This window comes from Ptychodera flava, unplaced genomic scaffold (genome assembly GCF_041260155.1).
Source record: "Ptychodera flava strain L36383 unplaced genomic scaffold, AS_Pfla_20210202 Scaffold_44__1_contigs__length_1314385_pilon, whole genome shotgun sequence".
Taxonomy (NCBI): Eukaryota; Metazoa; Hemichordata; class Enteropneusta; family Ptychoderidae; genus Ptychodera; species Ptychodera flava.
Window position 1 is genome coordinate 447,081 of NW_027248366.1, and position 9,343 is coordinate 456,423.

The window sequence follows — 9,343 nt, forward strand, 5'->3', positions numbered from 1 at the left end:
CTTATGGACAACGTCACTGGACTGTCCAGTTTTGGTTAAACAATTTTTCAACATGGTATTTTGACCCTTTTGATACTCTTTTTGCCAATGCTGGCTATTAATGTGCTGTAATATTGTCCCTTTATTGTTCAATTTCTCCGACATGCCTAATTTGATGTACTATGAATTATATACTATGACATACCTTGAAGAAATATTCTCCCTCAATATGGTCCACATTAAACCAGGAACTACACCTTCAATTCATAGAACGTATTTACAAAAGTGCATTTTCCAGTCAAACACTTATCAGAGGGTTTTCATTCAGTGCTGAATTGATACCAAGACATGTGATGTACAGAGTTCTGTATTATTACCCCAGACATTCAACAAAATGTACAATAACAATTTCACATTTTCAACAACAATGTTATCTTCTCTATCTTCACTGTCGTTTCTCGTAAAACAATTCGATAGCCATTTGAACAAAATCAAAGAACAGTGTACTTTAAATTACTTTTGGAATTTTATATCACCTTGTTACTGTAGATTTAAAACAAAATGAAGTTGAGAAGCTGCAGCAACAACAGAAGACAATTAATAATCTTCTGGATGAGTTAGAAAATAGTTATGAATGTATTTGAAAGAAAAGGTAAAATATTATTTCTCGTATGTGATATATGTGTGGTCTACCAAGTTTCCCTGATAAATTGATCAATATTACATTATGCTAAATGCATACTGTTATGATATATTACTCATGGTCATCGTACTTAATATCTTTTTATGTGTGATAATCAATATGTGTCATATTTGAACAGGAAAAAATGGCATACAAATATGCCAAATAATGAAATATTTAAGTTATTTTCAACAATCTGTTTTATTGTCTAGGAGATTGCAGAAATATCTGGCTCATTGCAGATGAGGTGAGTGTATGTCAAGTGCAACAATGTTTACAACGATCCATTTTAATGTTGATGGCAGCTAAAAAAGTCACGGGATAGTCCACAGGAATTAATTACATCTTTTACCAGCATGTCGATGGTGCAAATGCTGCGATCTGATTGGTTGAGACCTGAAAATAACCATGATATATTCAGAGACAGTAGCATTGTTTAAACAGGCAGGAGATAATCTCAGCAGGAGAAATATTCTTTATTGACATTTCAAGCCAGAATTTCATTTTATATTATAATATAGTAGCAATAAACCACCTCAGAATATGTCTACTACCCAATTTTGACCAGTTAACTCCATACGTTGTGCATTCTGGCACTTATGTTGTGAACTGGTATAATTTTCATGATTCATCAATGCTTTATCTAGTATTACCAGTGAAGTAGCTTGAATACCAAATTTGATATCCGCATTGTTCCCATTTTCTGACCTATAATTAAGTCATTAAATGGTCAGTCTGAGCTAAAGTATGCCACATTTCCTTGCAAGATAAAGAGAGTTCACTAAAGAAATATTTGTATTTTCACAAGAGTGATGATTGCACAAAGCCGACCAACCTAATCTGAATCCCCCTCGAAATAAACATGATTATGTAGCTTGTCATCCTTAGCACTCTATAAGTTTAATCTGAAAATTTTAGCCAGCTTATAATGTATTCTAATTTGCTACATGGATAAGAGCAACAAAGAGGGACTTTCCTCGATTTGGTTTTCGATACACTTAACCTGAATTGCTCGTACCTTAAAAATCTTTATTTGCATAATTAAAATTTGCACAAGTGTTTATGGTTCCCGTCAAATCCCCCCTCAAATGTTAAAGCAAAGGGGCGACCCCTGTTCGGTAAACCTTTGAAACAGTGCTTTGATATTGAGTTGTAGCAATGCAGAAAAAATAATTGAAATGGTGGAGATTTAGCGAAATTTAGACATACTGTTGCTATAGGTGTGAGATTATTAATGCACTTCCAGACATTCATAAATTTAAAAGAAACCATGAAAATCCAAACACTTCTATTTATCTGGTATTTCATTTATTTTGACATGCCTGATCAAAATGTTCGCAGAGTGTCCTTGATGCTAATTTTTGCATTTGTCATGTGAATTCAATTGTTTATTCCTTCCATGGCATTGTATAGTGTGTACTTCAAAATGCATGTTGGTGAGTGATAAGTAATCAGAATATTTGAAACGTTCATCAAGCCTTTGTAATTAAAGAGATCCCTCACTCATTGCTGTTTTTCCTGCCTCAAAAAGTTTTCATATCATAGGTTCCCAAATCGTTATCATTGGATGATGTTTCTTGTAACACATGTTATAATTTATAACAGTACCGTATGATGTATGCAATATTCATTGTTCAGCTGTGTGGCAACTTTATTTTTGGTTTGAGTTCCTTTTCTTACCCCTATTTCATTACAACAACAACTCTCAACTGTCTTCTCCTACTGAATGCTTTTGTTCGTGCAATTAGCATTGAACCCCAGCATGTACTGTATCGCACCATCCTCTCTCACCCATTTTAGTTTTACAGAGTGAGGCGTTTTCAATGAATGAAGAAAGACTCTTCATACTGCTGATAAAGGGTGCCTTTTAGTAGTAAAAGTGTTTCTCTTTTTATTGCTATGTTTGTTGCTTTATGGTGACTGCAGGACGTATCCATTATACTGTTATCCCTGTTCGAAAAGGGATTAACCAGTATTTCAAATGTTCAGGCCTAGATTTATGTCTTTACTAATGCCATAACAACTGTCATGATGAATTCTGAATATATGTTCGGACAGGAGTGACAATAACATGCAACATAAGATTCTTTTATATATTTGCCTCTAAGGAGAGACATTTCTACAAATTGCCATCTGGATTTCAACTCGAGGTGCCTCCGAATGCTGTGAAGAAAGCAGGAAATTGTGTAGTAACAACCAACAATAAACAAACGACCACCTCTTAAAGATTATGAATATTACGAATCAGATGTCTTGAAATTGAAGGCCACATAACATTTAAACAGCCAGTCTACATTTCAAGACCATCCTTAAATGTTGATCCCCGTGAGAGGATGCAGGTTATTCTGAGGAGCAATGATGGCAATAAATGGGAGGAACTCAAGAGTGTTTTGGTCAGTAGAGAGCTTTATTATGTTAGACCTCCAAAAATTATTCTGGTAAACCTAATTCTAATGAATAGCCCATCATATGCAAGAGAGTCATCTAGAAAAATAATTAAAAGAGAAAATGAAAAAAAATATTATTTTCAATTAAAATGTTCTTAACAATCCTTCGTTTGAACAAGACTACTGATTTTACTGAAGAGTATTCTCAGGTTGGCATGATACTAATTCAAGCTTCCTCCATTTTTGGCGTGTTTTGTGATGTGACATGTGTCTACAGGACTGTTTTTCTAAATATTGCACTTTTTATGAGCTATTATATTACCACAAGTTTTTTTTACCTATAACTGTTTTCAAATATATGACAATAAACCCTATTTTCCCCAGTAAATTACTTATTTTATTTTTGCTAAAATCTAGATTAAAGGTAGGATTCAGGTGGAAGTAACACAGTTTTCACGCTTCTGTGCTTTATCGAAGCCTGTTCAAGATACTATTAACGTAAGCAAGGATGGTGGTAAATGGTCATCCTCAGCAAATGATCAAGTGTGTCTTGAAGTACCTGGAGGATGCAGTAGAACATCCAAGGAAATTCATTTTAGAGGTATTATATTCTTTGTGCCTTTCAACTTTCACTGTTTGCTTTTCTTTATATATGACAGAATGCGTAAAATGCATGAATCATTGTGGTCATTTTCTAACATAGGAAATGTACAAAACACTTTATTTCTAGTTAACTCCTATTGTTCACATAAATGTATACCATGGGGAGCTATACTTATAGGTTAGAAAGGATGTATGTATGTATGTATGTATGTATGGATGGATGGATGGATGGATGGATGGATGGATGGATGGATGGACGGACGGACGCACAGATGGATGGACGATAGATGGACAGATGCGCACACGCATGCATGGATGGAAGGACAACATGCATGCGTCCGTCTGTCCGTTCATCCATACATACATATGCACTCAATAAACTTGGGAAACGCTGCGTGCATCAGGTTGGTTTTTGGTATGTAGATATTATTTTGGCTAATGATAGGGACTTTGTTTAGAAGAGTATACTCGCTCAAAAATTTGCAAATTAGCTAAAAATAATGAAAATGGTAAAAATAAAAATTGAGGAACTACATATGAGATTTTTTTTATTTTTGCATACAGGTACTTTGTGATGGTATAAACAATACTTTTATATATTATTATGAAATCTCTTATTGCAAAGTTTAATGATTTTGTCTTATTTTTGTAATATTTTGATACATAAGTCGATAAAATTGATACAAGATGTCCCAAAGTGATTAAGTAAATAAGTTTTCGAAAAAAATTGGTGAATTTTTTTAGATATTCACAAATGTGATGTTTATAAATTTTAAGAATGTCATGGTGAAATAATGAACATCTTTATTTTTCATACCATATACTGTCATATTTTTTGCACAGGATACTGTTGAAATGGTGATATTGAGCATGCTTGGTGCTTGCCACCAAAATGGTACTGTCTATACTTGCCTAAACTTTTATTGGGGAATTGTATAATCGCTGGGATCCCTCCTGTGACATTTACTTTCATTCGATGAAGTGTGTATGACAACAAAGAGTTACATGTATAGTGTAATACTGAGATATATAAAAATGACTGTATGTATGTATGTATGTATGTATGTATGTATGTGTGTGTGTGTGTGTGCGTGCAGTGCGTGCGTGCGTGCGTTCCGTGCGTCTGTCTGTCTGTCTGTCTGTCTGTCTGTATGTATGTATGTATGTATGTATGTATACTTTGATATGTAGAGTGGAAATGTGTTATGAGTAGAAGATGGAACTAATTCTTCCTAGTCTAAGAAAGCGCCCTAGTGCTTGAGCAGTTTGAAATACAGATACAGTAAAAAACTGTTTATTAGGGACACCTTCAATAATGGAAAAAGTGTCCTCAATATAGAGGTGTCCTTAATAGACAGGTAAAATTTTATTCAAAACGTAATTTTTGGTTTGATTAATCCGTCCTTAATTAAAGAGGTGTCCGTAAGGACAGGTTTCAAAATGATCTAAATTGGTGTCTAAATTGATGTTATGGCTATATAAGCAAGATAGTAGTCTGTGGGTAAATTTCTCAGTTTTAGTATCTTTATGTGTGTATTTTATGTTTTTTAATATATCATACCGGTAAGAAAGGACAAACCCCAAGAGGTTGAATCCAATGGTTATTTATATTTAGTATTACTTTTGATAAAAAAACACGCAGAAATTGCCTGAAATAAACAAGGGATGGAAGCAATCTTGCTTTAGTGATTGAAGCATATGTGACAACACATCCTTCTGCCATACTTGTATCATCTTCTGTGCTTGCAGTGAGATTCCCTTAAATGATAAACTATACTCGTCAATGCTTTATTAGCCACCCAGCGCCACTCGCAATTATCTCGTGAAAAGTGATACAATAAGAAAAGATAGAGCATAGACTATACCATAGTGGAATTCACATATTGGGCACTGCTATCACAACCCTCTTTGCACGTCTGTCATTTTAATATTTACTAAGGAGATACATCAAATGGATTACAGTGTCATTGACACGATTTTCGTTATTAAAAGTAACTTTTTTTCATAACTGCAAAGGTTCATCATCTCATTGTAATAAATACAATTTTGATTTGCAGCTTCATCAATCTGAATAGAAGAATTAGCTCACATTGTAGCTGCTGATGAATCTTTTTTCACCGTAATTTACATAAAAGAAGAGCAGCATCCAGTGCATTCAAGAAGTTAGTAACCTTGAGTATGCCATACCACCACCAATTCCTCAAGACGTTAATGTTGACAACACTGAACTATGCATACTAAAAGATGAATCTGGTAACTGTGAATGGCAGAATATCAATAAAGATTGCACCTATGACATACAAGAGCCTGTTCTGAAGCTATCTACTCAATCTCTTAGTGGTAAGTATAATTTTAGACGTTAATTTCAAGCATGTAATGAGTGAAGGTTTAGTTCTCACATTTTGATGCCATTAAGTTCAAAGTAGAGGATACTCACAAAAATCATTGCCTTTTAAAATAAAAACAAGGACAAAGTTAGTAACAATTATATGTTTTGATAGCAGTAATGATGATTATAATTACAATTATGATAATCATGATCATAAACATAAAAAATAATGATAATAACAATGGTAATTATAATTATTATTTATTATAACTACTATACAAAATACTATACTACTATTCCTACAACTACTTACTACTACTACTACTACTATACTACTACTACTACTACTACTACACATGAATCACCCCTAAAGCAGTTCAGTGAACAGCTCAGACAATAATATTTAACATAAAATGTGTTTTTTAAATCTTAATATGCTGCACATCAAATGTCGCAGAAGAGCTCTATGAGTGTATGGATTGCTTTTTTGTTGAACTTATATTAAAATCTTATGTGCAGTCGAAATACCATGGCAGAACAGTGCGCAGTACCAGGCTATAAAAACAAGAACATTCAGTGTATTCAGTGTATTCTTATGGAGACATCCACAGCAGAATACACCAGAAGCCCAGATATTATATGCACTAACTAGGGAGCGTTCAGTTATTACAGCCGGGGGTGGGCCACCTCAAATTTGAAAACTGCAAAGGGGGTTCATGTATTTTTCAAACAGCACAGAGGGGGTCACTTAATTTTCATAAGCATCCGTCCCGTCAAAAAGCAGTTTCAGTGTTCAGAAATATTCTGGGAGATAAAAATGATTCGCTGCATGATTTCATTCTCTGAAGTCATTTAATTGTAAATCTGAACAAAAGTATAATTATCTGTCGCATGAACATCTTGACTTGGCAACTCTGAGGCTTGTCTTTTGTAAATGGAGCTCTCTGAGGGCAATGAACAATTCCTATTACTTACATATTAGAGATATGGCAAGTTTTATACAGTTACCTGTAGACTACTAGTACCATGAAAAGTTAAATAATTCTTTTAGGTGAAATTCTAAAATCCAATTTCCTGCACACATATCCATTTGTTACCACCCAAGTCTAATCAAGTACATTAATATTAATAATCAAGAGTACATAAATACACAGATTTACCTATTTTTGTATTGGAAAAAAATTATTCATAGTTTCCTCATAGACTCCCATGTACAGTGAATCTACATTTCGGTGAAATTCCAAAATCCAATTTCTGGCGAACACATCCATTTGTTACCACCCTAGTCTAATCAAGTACATTCATATTAATAATTGAGAGTACATAAATACACAGATTTACCTATTTTTGTATTGGAAAAAAATATTTATAGTTTCCTCATAGACTCCCATGTATAGTGGATGAACACTCAGTGAAATTCCAAAATCAGATTTCTTGTACACATAATATGCACCTTTAACCACCATATTCTAATCAAGTACAATTATGTTAATTATTCAACGTCTGTATATGCACAAGTATAGCAAGTTTTTCATTGGAAAAAAATATTCACAATTTTATCATAGATTCCTATGTATAGTGGATGAATTTTGATGAAATTCTAAAGTCAAACTTTTTGTCCATATACGAGTTGTAAGTACATTTATGTCATTTATCAAACATCTTTAAATGCATAGATATAGTTTTATATTGAAAAAAAGTATTACATAGTTTTCTCATATACTATCACATATAGTGAATCAACATTATCAACAGCTGATCATCAATTAAATCCGAATATCAAACTTTTGTACACACTTGCTTCCGCAAAAATATTTAGATCCACGTGTTATTTCTGTCCAATCCTTTGGGGTAATTTCAACATTATAACAGTCAGAAGGGAAAATTTGAACATAACACATTGTGAGTTTGTAAGGAGGGTCATTTGAAAATATCTGAGAATCTTTTTTTTTTATTCTATCTCTCCCCCCCCCCCCCGAGTTGTATGTGTGTGCAGCTTTACTCAAGCAATAGGGTGAGGGTCATGAAATTTTTGTCATCTTAAAAGGGGGGGTCATCAATTTTTTGATGCAATGGGTAGGGGGGATTCACTTATTTTGCTTGATGCGCAGGAACAATTTGCCGTCCCACCCCGGCCACAATAACTGAATGCTCCCCTACTTATTTTTGTGATCAGCTTTGATATATGATGATGATGCCCAGTTGACTTCTAGTTTGCTAGTTATGCCACACGTCCGGTTCTTATCGGGAAAGTGGTGTTTACCTGTATATAGGTTAAAAGCTGGTGTCTTGTAGAAGTTCCCCCTCGAGCCTTTCATTGCAATTACAGGGGAAAGAAATGTGCACATCCAACTGTTTTAATGCGGCTCCTTTTCAATGAAAAGTGTGTTTAAAAACGAATGTTTTTACAAACAGGGATACATTAATAAGCAGCAATAAAACAATTAAATTATTAATTTGCAAATAAGCTAAATTCTGTTCCAGATACTGTGATAGTGAGGGAAAGAAACATAGTGGTTTGAAAATGGCCGAAGCTTCAGAAATATTGTCTTACTCTGTCTTTGAGTTTGATAAAAATGTACTTCTTGTTGCTTTCATCTCTAAAATATACCATTTCAAAAATCCCATACTTTAGTGAGCTGCAGATGACGGTTCTTTGTTTCTTTGGTATTACACCTAAGAGCAAATACTAAAACAATTAGTGTAACTAAACTTTGATATGGACGTAATATGACAAACCCCATGACCGTAGGGAAATCTGTGGCATTCCGAAGGTATTTCATGAGAGATGCAGTGTATTCTGTCGCCAGTACTTTTCTAAGCGAAGCGAGGAAAAGAATACACAATATCCTAAGGGATATACCTTCAGAACGCCACAGAGCGCCCTCTGAGGGTATGGGGTTTGTTATTATTACATATGGTGCCTCGATTTTGTTGATCACCATCATAAGAAACAGCTAATGGCGTCACCACCTTATTGCATATAGACTCTTTAAGTGCACCATGATATGCTGTGAATGGCTTTTCATCAGCTAGAGCTCACTGATGGGCTCATGGAAACTTTCTACTATTTGTATGCAAATATTTCAATGCGGAGTTCACTCTGTCACTATATTTTCGTCTCGATAGCTTAGACAACAAAAACAAACACAAAAGATTATGTTTCAAGACAGAAATCTGAAATATTTTAATATACGATAAAAAAATTAACATTTAGAGTATCAAATTGTGTGCGAAATTGAGTCTTAGACCTATAATAAAGATCAGAGTCCGAGTATTGTAAGGCTTATCTGTGGCGCTTGAAAGACAATGATGCACGGATACCTAGCAGGTTGAATTTGTTATCAACCCCACTCAATATGT

General features: G+C 34.1%; 1 long non-coding RNA gene across 1 annotated transcript; it reads left to right on the plus strand.

Annotated features, from left to right (window-relative positions):
* Positions 1-871: 871 nt before the first annotated feature.
* Positions 872-5,983, plus strand: LOC139128148 (uncharacterized). Its single transcript, XR_011551205.1, has 4 exons — positions 872-908; positions 2,770-3,054; positions 3,466-3,649; positions 5,709-5,983. It is a non-coding gene; the product is annotated as an uncharacterized lncRNA (long non-coding RNA).
* Positions 5,984-9,343: the final 3,360 nt, after the last annotated feature.